Genomic DNA, 22,967 nt, shown 5'->3' with positions numbered 1-22,967 from the left:
CTGCCCACACAAAAATTCTCAAAACAGAAGAATGAGTGCACTTTTTTGGTGCACATTCACAATACGGAAAATATGTATCAACATGCAATGGTCTCTGTCAGGGATCCACAGGAGGGAGCTTCTAATAAACAGCTTTAAGAAAGCAATGCCCCAGAATGCCTTGCACAAATCATAGAGTTCGGCTGGAACTTTCCTCTATGAGCAACTGAGGAGCTGACGGAAGAAGCAGCGGAGGACAAAAGCAGTGCAGGTGGACAATTATGAAGAACAAGTTTATTTTAAAATGTTTAAAAATTAAGCAAATACCATATTTCCAAAATGAGAGCATTAGCGGGTAAAAAGTAAAAGCCTACTTTTTGCACATAGGACAAAAGCCATGAAGACATAAAGCAAAGATAGTGAATCGAAATGAGTAAATCCACACTACTGCCAATAAAGAAACAGCATGGGCATGCACATAAGACAGTCAGTCATTTTAAGCTACTAATCTAAATTTGTTTTTGCTCTACAATATCCTTGATTATGGCAATATGCTCAGCCTTTACTCTCTAGCTTTGGGACAACTTATTGATTTCACATAAGGGAAAAATCAAAACTAGTCTAAGGTCATGGATAACAGACCTGCACTTGGAAGATGAACTGTGGCTGAAGACATCAAAGCTGGAACCAAACATTAAATTCCTAGCGCAAAGCAAACAGAAACAAAAAAGTTATTTAAGCTTTTTGTTATTTATTATGAAAAGTAATAATTTGATTTGTAAACATTTTATATATCATATTCCATCTCAATAATAGAGTTGAAAGTAATTTAGCAAACTATTGTCATCCTCGCAAAGTTTAATTTTTTTGTTATAAAAGTATGTTGTCTATTGTATTTTTCAATAAAAACATTTATCATATATATATATATATATATATATATATATATATATATATATACACACACACACATATACACACACATATATATATATATATATATATATATATATATATATATATATACATAGTACAACATTCAGCCTCATACAACATGAGATCCTTATAAATTGGGATGTGGCCTTCCGATTAAAAATGGTTCCCACCTTTGGGCAAGACTGTGCCCTCTCACAAGCCTTATCCAGGTTGTACATTTTACATTTGCTCCTCTGCCGTGGTTGCTTCACGTGCAAATAGTAGCTGGGTTCGATTTCTAAATTAAACCTTTATATTTAGTACCCATAATAAAATAATACATTACTGTTTTCTCATTGAAGAATAAACATACTTTATAACTACATCCCCAGTTAATCACAGAACGTCTGCATTATTCTACCCTTACCCCTTTGTCATTTGTTGAACTAATATCTGTGTGGTCCCTCTGTTGTTAATTGAGCAAATCTGTCACTGATAAGGGAACATGAAACCACTGCTGTTAATATAGCCTCAATGTCCGCTGCTCTTATCTGTTTCTCACTGTGAAAGAAGAAATAATTAATATTATTAAGCTGGTAAATTGGTGTAATAAAAACAAGGTTTAAATGTTGACATATCAGATTTTTATTTAAACTTGGCAGCAAAGGATCGATATTGCCAGTGCTTAGCATGGAGTAGGAATTCAGGAAAATCTTTTAAGTCTGCACCTATTATTCAGCAGTGTATTTAGTGTTTGTGCTGCCTTAAGCTTATATGAAAGTACATGTACTAAACTAGAAATAAAGCACAATACAATCTTCTACTATGCATTGCACTGCCTATGCTTCCGTCAGATACTTCACCAGCATTAACAGTAATGGTGAACGTCAGGAATATTTTTCCTTGTAGGTGCTGAACAGTCGGCTTTATTTCAGCAACAGAAAAGAATAGCAGTATTATTTTTTGGTTATGTCACTAAATAGTCCAGAGTAGCTTAAGACCTGTGGATAGATAGGTCTGAAGACATATTATATAGTTGTATCCCAGCTGTACGTTGTGTGGGATATTAACCACCTTAGCAGAGTGTTTCCTTCTGTCCCGTACTCCTGCTCAAACTGTTTGTCTATACCAGTGTTTCTTAAACAGTGCATGTTTTCCATATCCTATTGCTTTAGCACAGGTGTATTCATTATTGACTGACACATTGTAACAGATCCACAGGTGGTATAATTATTTCCCTTGTCACCTGAAAAACCTGCACTATTAGGGGACTGAGGACTGGGTTTGGGAAAGACTGGTCTATACCACCAAGTGAGTCACGTCACTGATCCAAAGCTTGGAGCACTCCTCCTGCCTTTCCTGCTTTTGACAGTCCTTGTTAAAGGGTCTGGAGCAGGCAGCAGATTAACATTTGGATCAGGGCAGGGGCAAACGCAGGATTTGTAGAGGGCGGTTTCCACACCATGACGCCAGTGGGCGTGACCAGCATGCTATAATATTAGACAGTGCTTGGCTGCTCTCCAACTCTTCCTATCCCCATAATATACATGGGCTACTACTGTTAGGTGCAGGCAGCTCTCCCTTTTCAAGTAGAGCCATGTGAAGCGGGGGCAGGGTCCAGCCACCTCAATTATACAGTGCCCCAGGCTTGGAGGGGGGTTTCCAGGCACTAGGAAACTCCCTCTCGGTTTGCCTATGCAGGGTGCACCTATTTCATCTCCACTCATGTTTAGTTTTTTTTGAGTATTTTATATTTGTGTAGAGTAGTGTAGTTTGCTTTGTTAGATTGAATAAGAGTTACTGGTTGAGACAAATGATAGTTTGTTTTAGGGCGTTTTAGGATGCAATGGCACATTGTATGAAGACATTACTTCCCAAAATCAAAGTGCATGTGATAAATTACCCTTATCACAGGTTTAATATTCACAAAAATAATGAATTATCAATAATCTGGCACTCTTGGAGGGAAGACTTGAAACATAAATATCCTTGAGTAAATGTAACATTTTTGTGCTAGCAGGTAGATCATGTCTGCTTCTACAGTTTTCACTCAGCAAGTAAGCTTCTTCGAAATTCATAACACAACTAAAAACATATTATAGATGCACATATAAATTGAATGGTCTACTGAATTGGAATCTGATAGTGTTTGTTACCATACTGCAATAAAATAAATGATATAAGGGTCAAAAAATGGGAAAAAAGAACTAAAATTTTACATTGTTGCAACTTCCAGCACTTGTAGACACTCCAGCAGAAATTGTAAGATGGACTGTAAGTGGTGAGGAGACAGGTAATATGGTGTTGTTTTTTGGGGGGGAAGGATCGAATTTGAAATCCAGAACTTACTTACATTTCCTCTTAGTTCTATTGTGAATATTGTGTAGTTGTTGGGGGGAGTAGTGATTTTAGGAGCTAGCCATTCTCCATTTATTTTTAGAAATGTCAGCATGCGCACATTTTTTACTGACTGTGACACCAGCACCACTGAATGACTGCATACAGAGTCAGGTAATATACTAGACTTAATGTAATTGATCAGAGAACTAGTCCAGTTGTCAGAGTGAAAGGAATCATGAACAAGCCGAGGTCAGTGCAGGCAGAAGTGGGGTGCAGTTAAGCAAGTGAAAGTCATTACATGGGTTATCAATTAGATATGTAGACAAGGAAACAGGTAACAACAGTAGCTAGACAAGATCACAGGTACTAACCACAATAAATGGGCAATGGAGACAGGAAGCTGCTGGGCTTAATTAGACCAGTGATTTCACTGATTGGCCCCTGATTAGGACAAATAAACTCACTGACTAATTTGAAATCCCTGGGAGTAGTCTCTCAAGAACTACAGTTTAATAATAACTGTATTAATGGTACAGAATCCAGAGATAGAACCCTGGGCAGGTTCTGGAAATTATATTATTCCACCTTCTTGAGAGACATCCCGTGGACAACCAACTAGCTGGTTTGTTAGGGTAATGTTGATAGCATTGATTAAAAAAAATTGGAACATCCATTTCTCTTCAGAGATCACTAATCAGGGCTGTAACCCACCCACTGTACCAAATATTGTAACTTATTTTGTGACATTCTCTTATCAACATTCTTTCCAGCACATACTCATCTTATCAATCAACACATACTGGATCAGGTGCAGAATCTGAGGAGCCGGGAAATGAATTATTCTGGAAAACTGGATGTATCTTTCTGGAATCAGTTTATTTTGCATCATCATCATTATCATTTATTTGAATAGCACCATCAATTCCGCAGAGCTATACAGAGAATATTGTTCATTCACATCAGTCCCTGTCCCGTTGTAGCTAACACATACAGACTAGGGTTCATTTTGTCAGCAGCCAATTGAATGAAAAGTTATCTGGTTTATTTGCATTGAGATCTCAAAGGCCTAATGTTGAATCTTTATTTTCATATTCATATCAACAGCCAAACCTTCTCTCACATGGTGATCAGATTTCTTTGGTGTTTGTCAGTCACCTGCTTATAACAAGGACCGCACCTTGATTACACTGATTTTTAGGAGTCAGTCCGTCCCTTTATGGGTGCTGCAGGCTTTAAAAATGGAGACTCAGGAAGGTTTTAACTGCAACATCCTGAGTACACTTGTACACTTGTAGAGGTTAGGATCTCACCTACAGGGAAATGCCTTGACGTTGGCAATTTATCTATATTGTGCACAAATTATTCTACTTATTTATAAGCTGTCACATAGTAATTTATATATTATTTGGGTTAGAGTGCCAGGCTATCTTTTGTTTTCAAATACACAGCAGTTTGTAATTTGACTGAACTTCTTGGTTGGTAAATTTATTGCTTAACTATGTCTTGCATTTCAGGTATTGAGTCCTTAAAATCTCAGGTCCTATGCTACAGATCTATAAATGTATTGTAATTTATCATGTGGCCTTGTGAAGCAATTGAATACTGACAATAAATGCAACTGTACCAGTAAGGTAATAGATGACACAGGGGCTGATTTCAGTAGTAATTTAGCTTAGGTACTATGTAACAGGCTAGTCTGATAGGAAGCCTTGTAATTATCAAGCTGTGCTCTTATGTTTTGGATTCATGTGCCCAAAATGTCATTTTATAGACAGTTGATGTTATCCAAGCCAGCAAAATATTAGTTAAAAAAGAAAATGGTTTTTATGGAGAAGAAATGAGTCTGTATTTTTAATGAATCCTCCTGGTGTATAGTGAAGGTTAATTAAGTGCAAAGAGTTTCAGTTCTAGGAACTTGTTTCAGACCCACTCAAACTACCTTATCTCTGGTCTGAGGTCTAATGGTATTTTTAAACAGCAGATCTCAGTCAGTCATCTTGTCCCAGAGAGAGCACAGTGGTTACTTGTGGTGGTGAGGAAATGTGTTTATGTAGTAAGTACCTTCCACCATCTGGGTGCAAAACAGCCAGGTAGTGAAAGTGTGGCTTGTCTCATGGCCAAGGTAAGTTGCAGCAGTACATGGGAATCCTGTTACAGAGGAAAACCTCTGTGCAAGTATGTCTGGCTCCACCACCTTTTGGGGACACAGATAGGCCTTGCGGTGATGCGCCCGACTTTTAGCTGGTAGAAAAGGAAGTGAAAATCTTTGCTAGTCTTAACCACTTTATCTATTTTTCACATATGAAACATAAAATGGTATCTAGGGATGCATCTACATCTAAGTGCATCACAATCATGTGAACACACCCTTATTGTTGGCAGCCAACAGTTGCTCAGTCCCATTCCACTACTCCACTGATATATTCCCCATTCCACTATCTACTGATATATATCAAAAACTTTGAGAACTGGCCCGTCTACCTGCGGTGCAATCACACCACTGGCTGTGAAAAAGGGTTAACCCGCATCTAATGTTTAGCATGATTAGCACTCTGCCTTTGAGAAGTATGGCAAACTCAATGGCTTTATACAAAAATATAACTATATAGTTTAAAGTAACAGTAACCTCTAAATATAACCATGTACATGTATATGGGTTAGTTAGACAATAATGTGTGACGATCCGACCCGATCAAACTGACTCTAATTCCTTTGTCCGTTTAGTGGGAATGAGTACAAATTTTGTTTCCACCAGTGTTGTATCAAACAGCAGCCATGCTGGTGGATTCTATAAGCATAGCCTGTCTTCTATTTGACAAAAAGCCTGGATAGTAAATTATGTTCCGAAATGGCAAGGCTGTGGCAGTCTATTAGGAAGTAGGTTGGAACTGTGGAAAAACTATTTACAATTCCTCCCATCAATCTAAATTCTGGAAGTCACCAGAGGAAGTAGTAGGTTAGCAAGAGATAGACCTGAAACTAACAACTTCCAAGTAGCTGAGACTCAGGTTTGGAGACCCTCTACACATTTAAATAGTTCCGGGCAACATTTACAAATATATACGTGATGTTAAAACATACTTTTTCCTAAATTCTCCTTTAAAGTACACAAAACTACAAGCCAACCGGCATAAAAGTGCACAGCCCTTTATATAACTACGTTGTTAGGCAATTAAATTTTCATTTTAATCTTTCTGTATTTAATTTTAGAACAACTAACATCTTTGTGGAATATAAATATGTTTGTATTTTATTACTTGTACTAAAGCAGTACTACACAGGGAAGATACAACAAGTTCTAGGTTTCCTTTGTTGGATTATGGCATCAGATGTCAAGTATCTAAACAATGAATTAAACATTAACACAATATAAAATTGAACGTAACATCATAAAAAACCTAATCTTATGAAAAGTATGCTATAATCAGCTAAATATTAAATAAATGTTAGAGCTAAAGTCACTAAACTGTTGTTTGAAAAATTGTACATTGTTAAACATAGTGCTAATTTTGCTTAAAAAATGCATTTGTACCTGCTAAATACTGCTTGTTAAATGGATTACAATAAAAATATGCCTCCTACTTACCTGACTCATCAGTAATGTCTCCCTTAATGACCATCTGCTCAACACAGTTCTTCCAGCTGTCACTTACCAGCTTCTGCACCTGATATAGTGCATAGATGGAGAATTATAAATGGACCACATGGAACAGAAAATCCTAGAAACCACTAGGTTTAAGATACCAGCAGTCTTATCTGGTTCATTGTAGCAGGAGACATGTTCTCCTCCTCGTAGGGTACAGCCAGTATTGTTATTGAGCCTTCCTCTCCAACATTTGTATCAGACAGATATTCTATATATGAGGCCTCTGAGACAGTAGAGGATCCTTTGGAGGGGTTGACCCTCTCATTCTCTATTGTACTTAAAATGTTTACCTACAAAAGAGCATTTTGTTCATCTGCTGATATTAATGCAGTCTTCTGTCACGGTTGGCTTACAGGAAATTGATCCCTAGGCTCTGCTGAACATTGCTAGGCCCACCCATGGGCGCGGAGTCTAACAGACAGGTGGTTTTCACTAGGAACCCCCACAAGGAGGTATGGTCTTAGCTGCACCAAATCTGCAGGTCGCGGTCCCGTGAGTGAGTGTACAGCAGAACGATGTGGGGGAGCCAGGTGAAGTGGATGGAGACGATGTAGTCCACAGACGAGTGGTATAAATACAGGCACAACAATAATATAGGCTGATAGTCAGCAGCCAATGAGTCACTAGGATAATAGGTGCTCGGTGGTATGCAACAAGAGGACAGAGGCTGTCACTATGAAGTACTCTGGAGATGGTAATGGAAGTACTGGAGCAGCAGAAGTTCAACACAGCCAGAGGCTGAAGGCTGACTGGAGTGGTGAAGGTAACTCGTAGTGACAGCTGATGAGTCCCAGATGAAATAGCAGCTCTGAACGGTAGTGATGAGAGAACTGGAGCTGTCACAATAGAGTACACTGGAGACGGTAATAGAGGTACTGGAACAGTGATAGTTCAACACGGCCGCAGACTGAGAGCAAACTGGAGTTGTGGATGTAACTCGTAGTAACAGCTGATGAGTCCCAGATGTAGTAGCGGCTCTGAGTGGTAGCGTTGAGAGAACTGAAGCTGTCACAATGAAGTACACTGGAGATGGTAATAGAGTTACTGGAGCAGCGATATTTCAACACAGCCAGAGACTGAGAGCAGGCTGGAGTAGCCGAGGTAACCCGTGGTAACAGCTGATGAGTCACAGATGTAGTAGCGGCTCTGAGTGGTAGTGATGAGAGAACTGAAGCTGTCACAATAGAGTACACTGGAGATGGTAAGAGAGGTACTGGAACAGCGATGGTTTAGCACAAACCACGAACTGAGAGCAGACTGGAACACAGGCAAACCACAAGGAGAACAGGAACCAGAACCACAGGCTGCAGGAAGTGAGCTTGAAGAACAGGCATCAGACAGGTGAATCCAGGAGGTTTAAATAGTGCTCCAGAAGTGCTTAGCCAATGAAAAAGAGGGAGGAGGTCCTGAAGTGCAATAGGCTTGCACCTGCACAGATCTAAATATATAGCTGAATGAATGAACTGGAGAATGTCTGATGCTGGGACAAGGCAGTTTCCAGATGAATGGACTGCAGGTAACGAGACAGGTACTATCTGTGGGACCGGAGCGTTACATCTTCTTTTAAAATAATGATCTAAGAGATAAAGGTGTGCCTGTCTCAACTAGACCACATCATTTTAGATGTATAAATTTGGCAAAAACAATTTACAGACTCCACTGCAGGTCTGCATAAAAAGAATTTACAAGCACAACAGCATTTATCAGCTACACCATTATCAATTTGGAATTTTGTATGATAAGAGCGTGGTAAGTGAGCAAAGGATCAATTGAGGTCAACATGGAACAAAGCTCAGGACGTCAGCCCTGATCCAACATATGGAAAGGTGTCATAGTCTTCTTTGGGAGGAACTGTTATGGCCTACGACCACCTAGATTACCTTTTAGAACAGTTTAGGGTAGAGATCTTCACCTATAACAACCGCCTTTCCTGTAGAGCTATTTGTGCTCAGATGCCCCCAGGTCTTAGGCTCAGAGAAGTAAAAGCTCATCAAAGATGCCACAGCGCAGGTGGTATTGGGGCTGGAGCAAATGGTCAGAGGCAGGCTGAGGTCCGAGGCCCGTAGCAAAACAGCAAGGTCCAGAATACAAGAAAAAGGTCAGGGTCACAGGCAAATAGGCAAGGTCCAAGGTGCAGGCAGAGGGTCACAATAGTAGATCAGATATGAAAATACTGATGGAAATAATACTGACACGAAAATACTGACAGTGTAAATACTGACATGGAGAAAATACCCACAGTGCAGACACCAACATGGAAAAAATACCTACACGGATAAAATACCAACAGTGTGATTGCAGACAGTGAATATGTTAACAGCCCCTAGTGCTGCCTGCCTAGTGCTGGTCGGAAGAAAATCAGGATGACAAACAGTGTGAGGTTCCCCAAATACCAGCATGCTCTGGCAGCCATGGATGTGCTGGTGCTTGTAGTACATACCCATCCTGTTCATGGCAGCCCGGGTTTGCTGGGATCTGTAGTTCACCAATGGAAAAGAAAATTTAATTCACTTATTTCTTTTTTTTACACATTTAGTACCCTACCCACACTGCCCAGGGGTGTGGGAAGAGCTCTAGAGCAGTCATCATGGGGCTGCTTTCCCCTAGGGAGAAGACTCACATTTTGATTGTGGTTCCCAGCTCCCAGGGGAATCCAGCCCTGTGCTGGTCAGCCTGGGGGTGTTTGGCATCATGGCAGGGGGACCCGGGGGGCTAAGCCTAGGGCTGGTTGGAGGAAAATAGCAGAGCCCCCACACAGTTTGCTCAATTTTTCTCCGGCTAGCTCTAGGCTGGCAAAGTTGGGGTAATTTAACACTTTCATTACTCCACACCCATCGCCTAGGGTTGTGGGAAGAGCCCTAATGCAGTCAGCACGGAGCTGGGTACCCCTAGAAAGGGGGCCCACATTTTGTTTGCAGACTTCATCTCCCTAGGGAATGCAGCTCCGTGTCGACCAGCCTAGGGCTGGTTTTTATCATGGGACTGGGACCCTGCGCCTGTGAGTTCCCCATCTATGGTGCTACCAGCCCTAGCTGATTAAGCCTGAGAATCAGGGGGTCCCCACGTTATTTGTCCCCCTATTTTTCTCCGACCAGCACTAGGCTGGGAGCACTAGGGTTAATATCACTGGGGAGGAGGGGTACATTTTTTTTTTAATCATTTTTTTTTTTTGTTTCACTGCTTACTGCTGGCGGGTCCGGTGGCTGTATAGCTGGCATTGCCATTTTAATGCCGACATTGTGACTGTCTGCATTTTCACTATTGACAATCACACTGTCGGTATTTTATCAGTGCAGGTATGTTCTCCATGTAGGTATTTAGACTGCTAAGATTTTCTCCATGTCAGTATTTACACTGTTGGGATTTTCACGTCTGTATTTTCACCGTCAGAAATATGACTACCACCGCATCACACAGATGATCGATCAGATTGAGATCTGGGAAATTCAACTCCTTGAACTCTGTTATGTTCCTCAAACCATTCCTGAACAATTTTTGCAGTGTGGCAGGGTGCATTAACCTGCTGAAAAAAGCCACTGCCATCAGGAAATACTGTTTCCATGAAGGGATATACTTGGTCTGTAACAATGTTTAGGGAGGTGGTATGTATCAAATTAACATCCACATAAATGCCAGGGCCAAAGGTTTCCCAGCAGAATATTGCCCAGAGCAACACACTGCCTCTTCCCATAGTGCACCCTGGTGCTATTTCTTCCCAAGATAAACGACGCACACACACCCTGCCGTCCACATGATGTAAAAGAAAATGAGATTCTTCAGACCAGGCCACCTTCTTCCATTGCTCCATGGTCCAGTTCCGGTGCTCACATGTCTATTGTAGGTGCTTTCAGTGGTGGAGAGGGGTCAGCATGGGCACTCTGACTGGTCTGCAGCTACGCAGCCCCATATGCAAGAAGCTATGATGCCTTTCTATCATAGCTAGCATGCATGCATCAATGAGCCTTAGGCGCCCATGACCCTGTTGCCGGTTCACCAGTTGTCCTTCCTTGGACCATTTTTGGTAGGTGCTAACTACTTCATACCAGGAACACCCCACAAGACCTGCCGTTTTGGAGATGCTCTGACCCAGTCAACTAGTCATCACAATTTGGCCCTTGTCAAAAGTCACTCAAATACTTTCTCTTGACCATTTTTCCTGCTTCCAAAACATCAACTTTAAGAACTGATTGTTCACTTGTTGCCTAATATATCCCAGCCCTTGATAAGTGCCATCTTATCGAGATACTCAATTTTATTCATTTCACTTGTCAGTGGTTTTACTGTTGTGGATGATCGGTATATATGTGAGTACTTCTTATAATGTGATGGGATAGTAGTTAAATATGTTATCCATTTATTTCCATGGGTTGAATATCCCTGATAAAAGATCACAAGTATCCCTAGAGCAATAGAGTTAAACCAGAGCATGTATGCTAACTACTAGAGGGGGGTATTGAAGTGTATGGCTAACTGATCTGTACATAAATTGGGTGTTGAGAGCATATGTGCCTAGTGAGAGAGTTATTTCAAGGCTCTAACTATCTGTACCCTAACTGAGTAAGAGGAAGGAAATTTATCCAGAATTGATACCAGGCATAACAAACGTTAGAGGAATCTCAAATCAGCTACTGTGCTCAAGAGCTGACACTCATACATTGTGGGTCTGTCACTCTTTCTGTGCTTTACTGGAGAGATACTCATAGCAAAGTTTAATTTAAATTGTGCATTTTCACTGCTCCCATAGAGCTTTAAGAGGATGGTGACACATGGCAAAAATGGAGTAAGCATCGGCGATAGCTGTGAAAGATGAAACAAATAAAAGGTGTATCTCCGGTGAAAACACCCATTTTTGTCAGAAATAGGGCTTTTCTCCCCTTGATAAATAGGACAGACAGTGAGGCAGCACATTACAGGTCGTACGTCAATCTGCGATAGCACTGTCCTTACTGTCAAAGTTAAATAATTGGATGAAGGTGGTAATCAATATTTTCTGTACACTACAATCATCATCATCATCATCATCATCATTTATTTATATAGCGCCACTAATTCCGCAGCGCTGTACAGAGAACACATTCACATCAGTCCCTGCCCCATTGGAGCTTACAGTCTACATTCCCTAATATAGACACACACACACACACAGAGACTAGGGTCAATTTTTTTTTTGATCGCAGCCAATTAACCTACCAGTATGTTTTTGGAGTGTGGGAGGAAACCGGAGCACCCGGAGGAAACCCACGCAAACACAGGGAGAACATACAAACTCCACACAGATAAGGCCATGGTCAGGAATCGAACTCATGACCCTAGTGCTGTGAGGCAGAAGTGCTAACCACTGAGCCACTGTGCTGCGATGCGATTCGTATATTACATAAAATTGTTTATAACATTTAAATGTGTTTAATGTATTTTACAAACTTTTCATATAAAATATATATGGTGAAAAAGCTAAATTCTGACATCTGAAATACACTGAGTTTGGTATCAATCTTCTCGCAGTTTTATGAGAATGTTTCCAGTGTTATTTGTGTAGTATTCGCACCTTGAGAACGCAAGTTATAAACAATATCACTCTCACTACCAAATAGCTAGTACACAGGGGTCATAAAATACCAGTTATACAGATCTAGAGGCAGGAGCCTGAGGAAAGGACAGTTGGCAGTTTCAAGAACAATGACCATAGGAATCCACCATTGCAACGTCGAGTACCTGAGAGTGCAATAACCTTCAACCAATAAATGAAGACCTTACAACTATAACTGTATATCTCTGTGATGTAACTACTTTTACAACTGTACAGTGTATAAATAGCTGAGCTCTGTGTTTTTGACCCCAGAGCGTTCTGATTGAAGCTTTATTTGGTGCGAACTGTCGCACGCGTATGTATAACAAACTTTGCCTTTTAATATAGTTTGCATATAAAACCTATGTGCTTTGGAACTACAGCGATTGCAGCGGACAATATTTATTTTAAACGATAGTTACAGACATAACATTGCTAATGCCTTCACTGGTATACATCCACAGATAACTAGTATACAACACTTGCAGGCCAATTTTTATAGATAGAAAAAAAGCTTTGTCCATTGAACCTGCATTTTTGCACCAGAGGTAGGTCTTCTCCTTATATATCCAACATCTGGCAGAAAAGCAGTGCAATTGCCAGCAATAGACTCAACCAGAGAAAATATTTTCTGTGTCCCTACGGCTAAATCTGTTCTATGCAAAGCAAGGGGAAGGCTATTTATTTTTTTATTGTGTCCTCTAAGTCCAACTGAAAGCCCAAGCCTGGTCTTCAAGTTCCGCTACTCATGTGTAAACCAATTTTACCAGGTTTACCAACTCACAATGATTCCATTTGTATACCTCATTTCCAAGCTTCTTCCAGATATGTAAATCCTACCTGCAGCTGATCAGATGCAGAATCCCACCAGGTTCAGATGTTTTTCCTAAGCTCGAGCTTGAATATTAAAATTCCAATTTTAGTTTTTGTTTGAGTGAAAGAAAAATGATGCATAAAAGTTGTCTTCAGAAATGGGTGTGTGCTCATGCCCCTTTCGATATGTATATAAAGTGGGGGTATAAAAAGGATGTGACTGCATCTAACACAAAGAGAAAATGAATCCTCTGTATTGAAAATACTCATACATGCCACAATTTTGATGGCCAACTAGACCATTTTAAGCCTAGTTTCACATACATCATAGCTTGTTGGGGCCAAAATGACTGGCAATTTCAATCAACATCTGATCTGGATCTACCAGATGTCAATTAGGACGAATGGTAAATCCGGTTGGACGATGACACTTCTAAACATATATGCAATCATGATCCTACAAAGCTAATGTTGTCCTGATAATGCAATCTCCCAAATTTAGTCACACATAGGTAAACAAGTTGAATAATGACCTCCATCTTTGTGGGCATATTGTCAAACAGATGTCAGTGGCCAAATTGGACAGAGACAGCCATCTGGTGATAGTGTCAAGTGGCTGGATGACCTGTGTATGTGACCACCTCCTGACCAGTTTCTCAGAAAACCGAAAAATTAATACTTACATCAGATATGCACACAATTACCAATTAGGAAATTAGGAATTAGGAAAATTTTCTGTTCTTAGTGGCAATATTTCGGCATCTCTGGACGGCAGTTGAAGTAAGCTGTACACTGGCTCAGCTCTTTTCCCAAGCTCCCACTTTTCCTTATGTACACAAATTTAAAGCATTGGAAACTTCTGAATACTGTTGGCAAACGTCACAGCACTGCATATGGATTGACTTCATCCTGCCCCCCTGACCCTATTTCTGCCAAGTTCTCCGCTCCTTTCCTCCACTGCACCTCTAGCTCACCTCTTCAACCTGTCTCTCTCCACTGGCACATTTCTATCCTCACCATCTCTCGAACCACCCTCTCTCTCCAAATACCCCCCTATTTCTCTCCTCCCCTTTGTCTCCAAGCTACTTTAGCAATTAGTGTACAAACGAATGTCTTACGTTCTCTCCTCTTACTCCATTCTCCACTCCTTGCAATCAGGTTTCCGTCTCCAAGATTCAACTCAAACTGCTCTCACAAAAGCGATCAATGATCTGCTTACTCCAAAGTCTAATGGTCATTTTTCCATACTGATTCTCCTTGACCCCTCTGCCGCATTTGACACTGTTGATCACCCTCTACTCCTACACACCCTTCACTCCTTTGGTCTTCGTGACACATTTCTTTCTTGGTTCACTTTCTACCTATCAAACCCGCACTTTTAGTGTTTCTACCTCTAGCACAACCTCCCTTCCACTCTCACTATCTGTTGGAGTCCCACAAGGCTCTGTTCTTGACCCTTTAGTTTTTTCATTGGTCATCTCTTCTCTTGGGGCACTGATTCGCTCATTCGGCCTCCAGTACCACCTCTACGCTGATGACACAAATCTATATCCCCTTCTTTACTATCTGTCTTTCAGCTATTTTCGCATGGATATCCCAATGTTCCCTAAATCTCAACTTGTCCAAAACAGAGCTTATTATCTTCCCTCCTGCCAGAATCACCACCTTCATCATTATCATCATCATTTATTTATATAGCGCCACTGATTCCGCAGCGCTGTACAGAGAACTCACTCGCATCAGTCCCTGCCCCATTGGAGCTTACAGTCTAAATTCCCTAACATACATACACAGACAGACAGACAGAGAGATAGACTAGGGTCAATTTTGATAGCAGCCAATTAACCTACCAGTATGTTTTTTGGAGTGTGGGAGGAAACCGGAACACCCGGAGGAAACCCACGCAAACACAGGAAGAACATACAAACTCTACACAGATAAGGCCATGGTCGGGAATTGAACTCATGACCCCAGTGCTGTGAGGCAGATGTGCTAACCACAAAGCCACCGTGCTGCACCACCTCCCCTTAAATCTCTCACACTGTCAATAACACCATAATTTTCTCAGTCTCCCAAACCTGCTGTCTTGGTGTCATATTTGACTCCGTCATCTGCTTTATTCCTCACATCCAGACACATCCATCTCTCCCATTCAACTTGACCTTAGAAACATTGCATACTGGCATAACTGAGAGAATTGAGAGATCACCATGGGAGACCAGAGTGCTGTGTGAATCCAAATCAATAAAATAAAGATTATTACATTAAATTGACTATATTTACAATTCTTATAGAAAACCTACCATATATTTAAAGGCACAAGACATAAAAGATATTTTTTATCAAGATACTGTCCTTTGAAAGATGAAATGAGAAATGTAAAGAAGAAGGGAAAAGTATCTAAACTATATTGATGATTTGAACATGATAAACTGTAAAGGTAACTTTTATGGACTGAGTAAATAACTGGACATGAGGGTGTTAAATTTTTTTAGTTTAAAAAAAGGATGACCTAATTAAGCTCATGATTACACAACTACATTAGCCAAATATAAACAGTATTTCTCAATAAGAAAAGGTCAAAAGGCAAGAATGTGGGATAGCAGAATGGCTGGGATAGCTGTCCAATGACACATTTTCTTTTATTTATACTATATAGCCAATATAAAATGAAATTATATTTTTACAGGGCCATGTAAATATTTACAAATTGCACTGCATTGTGGAACCTCTGCAAGGATTTTTTGAAAGATTGCTATGGCATCTACCTGGTCCTGTTGTGGGAACCTGGAGTCAACATTGTTTGCGGGGTTCATTTTCATTCACACCCATAGGTCCAGATTTGGGGGACAGTCACATATTTCCTGGCCCAAACAATCTGTGCACTCTGCATCTTATTTTTGTGTTAATTTATTTTCTAGCTGGCTCACCCATGTGCATATTCCCTGGCCTGGCAAAACAGAATGCTAACCATTGCCGCTCCTGGACAGTTCTGCAGCAGCAGTTGAGCAATACTTTGATAGAATATTATCACCACATATTAATAAATAGATCCCTATATACTGTTGAAATTGCCATGGAGCAACTGTCTGTGGGGGCTAATGGAAGAAGCAAAATGTTCACCATTACTCAAATTCTAGCTCAACTTTCACAATATTCTCCTCCAAAACTGTCTGAAATGGGAAGAATTACATGCATTTATTTATCTTAACTAGACAGTGGGGTTGGTATCTTGGAAAGCAGCAAAATCCTTCCCTGCAACCCAAAATTGACAATTATGGGATATATTTATCAAAGGGTGTTGTCGATAGCACTACCCCCATGCAAACCATAGGGAAGCCTGTTTAACAAGCAACTCAGGATGGCAGTAATGGAAGAAAATGAATGAAAAGTGATTTATTATTTTCAATGTTTAATATGTTATAAATATATATTTTTTTATATATATTTTTTACATTTCATCTTTATTATTATGGTGTTGAAAACCCAGACTCTGTATATGTATAAATTGGTAGTTGGATCACACATGAGCATATCCTCTTAGATTGGCCGGGCGAGACTGTAAGTTAACTGTTACTGCTCCGGGCCAGTATTTCCGAGACACCTTGGGCATCTCTCAGCTGCCCTAACAATATTCTATTGATAAATTGTAGTGATAAACAAATTTAAAAAAAATCAGCCTTATTGCCAGATATTGATAGATTGGCCTCCTGTGACCTCAAATGTTCTCCGCTTATACAAATATATAAACATTATTATTATATTTCAAATCACTTTTTATGTTTGTTTCTTTGCTGCATGTAATAAAAATGGTTTTTATTCAACATTGCAAACAGTGAATCATATGCTAAAGGTGCGAATGAAGTGGGACACAAACTGTTGATTTCCAGGAAATGAGTAAGTGAAACTAATTCCAGTTTGTTGGCAATACCTAATTTTAAGGTATTGAATTCTCCTAAAATAATCTCTGTTACCCATAAGAACAAGAAAATTCTATAGGTTTATAAAAAAAATTAGGAAACTAATTAGCAAGTACAGAAAGTAAAGGGACACAGTTGAATAAACAATTACTGGTACACGATTAAAGTCCAATAAGTTCAATAATACAAAAAACATACAATTTGTGCCCAACATCCCAATATTTTAATAGATTAGTAGTTAAATGTCAATTTGGTATGTCATCAGACTGGTATATATTAGTTCACTTGATCCATAAAACCTTGTTATGTACATCTGTGTTACTGTAAACCCCGATTTGAGGATTACCATGCACAGAAACATTCCAGATCAATGACTCAGTGTGGCTTGCCTTATTTTGTATAAACTGCAAGCCTTTCATACATATGGGTCCATATTGATATATTTTACATTTAAGATATTAAAGTGTATATTCAACCTGACAGCCAATGCGTGAAAAAAATTTCAGCAGACATATTGCAATGCATGCTACAGACATCCCTTGCTAAAATGCTGAATTACAATAATAGAGACAATATTCTTCAGCTAATTTCACACCATTACTTTGGTATATGAAATGCTTTCAAAGCTTATGCCAGGATTCTGATTTCTAGCGAAAACAACTTGATCCAAAGAATGTCAAAATAGGACCAAAATGGGCTTGCCATGAAAGTTGAGAAATAGAAGATGACCTGTTTACAAGACCCAATACAGACTAAAATGCAGGCCTTAAACATGTTAGGTGGGTCGGAAAGCAGTGAGTACATATAGTTAGAGTCAACCTTTTGTACTTACAAATTAGCACTTTTACAAATCCCATCCACAGCATAAAAGCTTTAAAATTGTTTGCATAATTTTATACCAAACTAATAATATAAATATGGATAAACCATACCAGTCATTAAAGGAGAGGTAGAAAAAACCCTTATATTTTGTCAGAACAATTACCACATTAGTGGACATGTATGAAAACTGGTGTCCAGGAAAGTGTGATGTGGCCCAAAGTCACCAATTATATGTTTTGTGTAGCTTTCTAAAGTGCACAAGAAAAATTACAGATTGAATATAATTGTTTTCCATGGTTTAAAGCACCTTTTCCATGTACCATCTTCTAAGCATGATCGATATGATGAATGCATACTATGGTCCTGATTTAGAGTCCTTTTGTTCAGCGCAAAAAAGCACTTTTGCCCAAAGATCCTTCTCAGTTTGTATTAAGACTGAGACGGATTTCTCTGGTGCACCTCTCTGCGCTTAGAGAGGTGGAACGGAGGAGGTAGTGGGTGAGCCTAGCAATCTTAAGGCAAGTTCACACTTTTTACATGCTATTTTGAGTTGAAAGCAACCGCAAATAGGTCTCTAGGAGACGTATCTTTTTTTGTGGGTGCTTTCAGCTGGTGCAAGAGACCTTGATGTATTAAAAAACTAAGTAAACAATAATTAAATTAAATAAAAAGGTATGCACCCCCTCCCAAACAGCATAAGCAACCCTTGTGCTGTTTGGAGGGGGGGACAATTTTTTTTTCTTTTTACATTTTTGTAAATGTAATTATCTGCTTTACAGAGCGCTGTGCATGATACACTTGCACATCAGCCCATAAGGCAGAAAAAGAGGCGTGTTTGTGCAATTTGCACAAAGATCCATGACACTCTAAATACTAAAGATCTGTGCCACTCTAAATACTAAAGATCCGTGCCACTCTAAATACTAAAGATCCGTGCCACTCTAAATACTAAAGATCTGTGCCACTCTAAATACTAAAGATCCGTGCCACTCTAAATACTAAAGATCCGTGCCACTCTAAATACTATAGATCCATGCCACTCTAAATACTAAAGATCTGTGCCACTCTAAATACTAAAGATCCGTGCCACTCTAAATACTAAAGATCCGTGCCACTCTAAATACTAAAGATCCGTGCCACTCTAAATACTATAGATCCATGCCACTCTAAATACTAAAGATCTGTGCCACTCTAAATACTATAGATCCATGCCACTCTAAATACTAAAGATCTGTGCCACTCTAAATACTAAAGATCTGTGCCACTCTAAATACTAAAGATCCGTGCCACTCTAAATACTATAGATCCATGCCACTCTAAATACTAAAGATCTGTGCCACTCTAAATACTAAAGATCTGTGCCACTCTAAATACTAAAGATCCGTGCCACTCTAAATACTAAAGATCTGTGCCACTCTAAATACTAAAGATCCGTGCCACTCTAAATACTAAAGATCCGTGCCACTCTAAATACTATAGATCCATGCCACTCTAAATACTAAAGATCTGTGCCACTCTAAATACTAAAGATCCGTGCCACTCTAAATACTAAAGATCCGTGCCACTCTAAATACTATAGATCCATGCCACTCTAAATACTGTGTAACATACGGGATGCAATTTACATTTACGATTTCAGTGTAAATTTGCGCCCAACTCTAAATGAAGCCCTATATCTATAACACTGACATTGTGTCAAGTCATACAAATACATAATGGCATTTTATTTGATATAATACTAGATAAACATAGTAAGCTGAGTCAGATAACTATAATTAATGCAAAGTAATCCACTATTTGTAAGATTTTCTTATATGTGGGTTATAAGGACAATCACGTCAGAGGCTCCAGCAATAATCAGCATTCATATGCCTGTTCCAACTGCCTTGATATCTTTCCTCCATTCCTTTATATCTTAATGAAGCCTCTCCCCTTGTTCCTCACTAAAATCACCAAGCTTATCCAGAAATCTGTGTAAGCAGCTATGCAGAAAGTCTACTTTTATGATCATATTAGTACCCAATTTTTTAAAATTTTTGAGTATGTTTTACTGCAGTTCATCATAATTGTCTGCTTTGTAGTTACCCATGAAGTTCTTGACAACTGAGATATAACCGCACAAGGCAGAAGCTTCAACACCATTCATAAAGTTTGTGAAAATTAGAATCCTTGATGAGGTTACGAATTTGAGGGCCATCAAGGATCCCAGCTTTTAGTTTTTCTGTACTTACTCCAGGGAATGAATTAAAAAACACCAATAAAAATAAAGTTTATTTTAATATGATATTGTCACATGGGTCTTGCAGATAAAACATTGTTTATCGTTAATTAACTTTATTTTTACTTGAACCACTCTATATATATAAATTGTCACTAAAACCACTCTGTATTTAACTTGACTTATTTACACTAATTACATATATACAAATATATTACACGGACGAGAAACAAGACAATATGCAGCGATAACGGCTCAAAAGCCAACTATCAACTGACTGCTGGTTGGGTAACCGATCACTTATATACTGAGGAGGAATATTCTAGAATGATCTTGGAGTGAACACCTAGAATATTTGCGTGTCTCACCTTTTAGAATGTTATGGTAGATTTCCCTATTCATTGAGGGTATCCATTATCTCAAGAACTAGAGCCAATTAAAAAAAATTAGAACTGAGGGATGGATTAAAGGGAAACTAAACGCTGTGCATTGTTTACATAACCATTTTTGGATTGCTAAGGGTTAACAAAGTGAGTAGGTCTGACAATGTACAAACAAGTGTCATGAATGAGCAGGATCAAGGGATCAGTTTAAAAGGAATGGGGTGGAGTTAGCTCACTCTCTTAGCCCAGGACAGCAATCCCTCCCATTCCAGAGTCCTGGTTCAAGTGTTTGCTGCCTGCTCGAGGTACAGGTTTTCATGCTTTGTTACAAATGGCCACAGAATGCACGGGCCAGTTCTGTCATTGGAGTGTGGGTGCAGGCCAGAGGTACGAGGAGCCAGTTAGAGCAGGACTGGTGGTATGGTACGGGTGTTGTGGTTCAACCCCGGAGGTATGTTGTTCCAGCAGGAGGTGCGGTCATGGTATTGTACAAATGCTGTGGTTCAGCTTCGGAGGTATGTTGGGCCAACAAGAAGATATGGCCATGGTATGCTACGGGTGCTGTGGTTCAGCCCCGGAGGTATAATGCGCCAGCAAAAAAAGCAAGCTGTGGTATAGTACTAGGTCATGGTAGGTACAGGATGTGGTTAAGCTCTGGATGTACTTGGCACCACATGGCTATGGGCCTTGGTATGGTATGAGTGTTGTGATTCAGCCCCCAAGGTATAATGGGCCAGCAAAGAAAGTGAGCCGTGGCATAATACAAGGCCGTGGTAGGTACGGGCTGTGGTTCAGCTCTGGATGTACCTGGCACCACATGTTGATGAGCCTTGGTATGGTACAGGTGTTGAAAATCATGGTAGGTACGGGATGTGGTTCAGTGCTGGATGTACTTGGGACCACATGTTGATGGGCCTTGGCAGGATACAAGTGTTGTGGTTCAACCCCGAAGGTAACAGGAGGCGCTTGGTGAGAGTGACAACGGCAGGGTCTGCAGTCCAGCAGCTGTTGCAGTCTTTAGAGTGGCAGGTGAACACTGTACAGGATAGGCAAAGTATAGGCAAAGCACACATTCATGGTAGTCGTAGTCAGGCATTTGGAACCCGTGACCTTCGAAGAGTAGGCTTAGGTTTGGTGCAAGTAGAGCTCATCTGGGCTGACTTGTGGTGCATTACGATTACCCCAGAGGGGTGCGGTTTCCGGGATGCCTGGGGACGGATGTTCCATTAAGTTTAAGAAACTTGTGTGCATTTTGGATGGACAAGGTCGAATACAGTGTATTTATAAACCAGCTACGGTTTTGTTTAAATAAATAAGAGTTATTTGCCAACAAGTCGGTGTGGTGTTTTTTATTATATTACCTAGGCATTAAGATTAAGACTAAGGTCTATTGGTTATGTTATCAACCCTAAGCATTTTATACGTTCATTTTTGAATTCAGCAGCCACAAAAACTCTATTATCAATCAACTATCATTAGCTATTAAATTTTTGTTGTTGTTGTTGGGTTGTGTAATATACTTAAAGACACATACATGACAAATATACTTACTCTTCAAGACACAGGGGCTCACTTATGATGATGATGATGATCATCATCATCATCATCAACATTTATTTATATAGCGCCAGCAAATTCCGTAGCGCTTTACAATTGGGTGATGCAGAGAAAGAAGTGATGTTGTGACATTTGTGAGCCTATATTTTTATGGAATCGTGTATTGATTTCCACTGCAAAATACTATAGCATATGTTGTGGAAGTCTCCTGCACATGGGCATTTTTTATTTTTTTACCACTGCAAGGTAGAAAAAAATAAGTGCTGCAAATATGTGCTTGATGATTGATCTGTGAAAATTAGATTTTGGTGTTCCTAATTTTGGAACAGAGCATTTACTATACAGACCTTAAACTTTATATCATTTGAATGTGGTAGAAGTCAGTACTTTTAATTACTGTTACAACTGCTTTTCTTTATTTGTAAAAAAGAGACTATATTGCATAATGGTGTACAGTCAGGCAGAGATATGTGAATCTTGAATGACAAATAGACTCAGTAAAGCAATTTAAAATTGTAAATGTAAAAGAGGAACATTAATACATTTGCCAGTTGCTATTTGAAATGAAAGTAGCCTTGATGTCTCTTTGTTTTCATGGGTTATATGAAGGTCAGATAAGGAGCATGTTTGGAGAACAACTGAAAAGACTAAACATATAAAAGTAGATTGGATCAAATGTATAGGCCATGTTTTCTGGTGACATTTTCACTTGCGCGGGACATGAGTGTTTGTGTCAAACTAAAAAATCACTGTGATTGTGCACATCTAGTCCAACTAAAGCTCTGTGTTGAGTTTGTATGTTCTCTCT

This window comes from Mixophyes fleayi, chromosome 2 (genome assembly GCF_038048845.1).
Source record: "Mixophyes fleayi isolate aMixFle1 chromosome 2, aMixFle1.hap1, whole genome shotgun sequence".
Lineage (NCBI taxonomy): Eukaryota > Metazoa > Chordata > Amphibia > Anura > Limnodynastidae > Mixophyes > Mixophyes fleayi.
The sequence above is the reverse complement of the archived record's forward strand: the minus strand, read 5'-3'. Positions refer to the sequence as shown.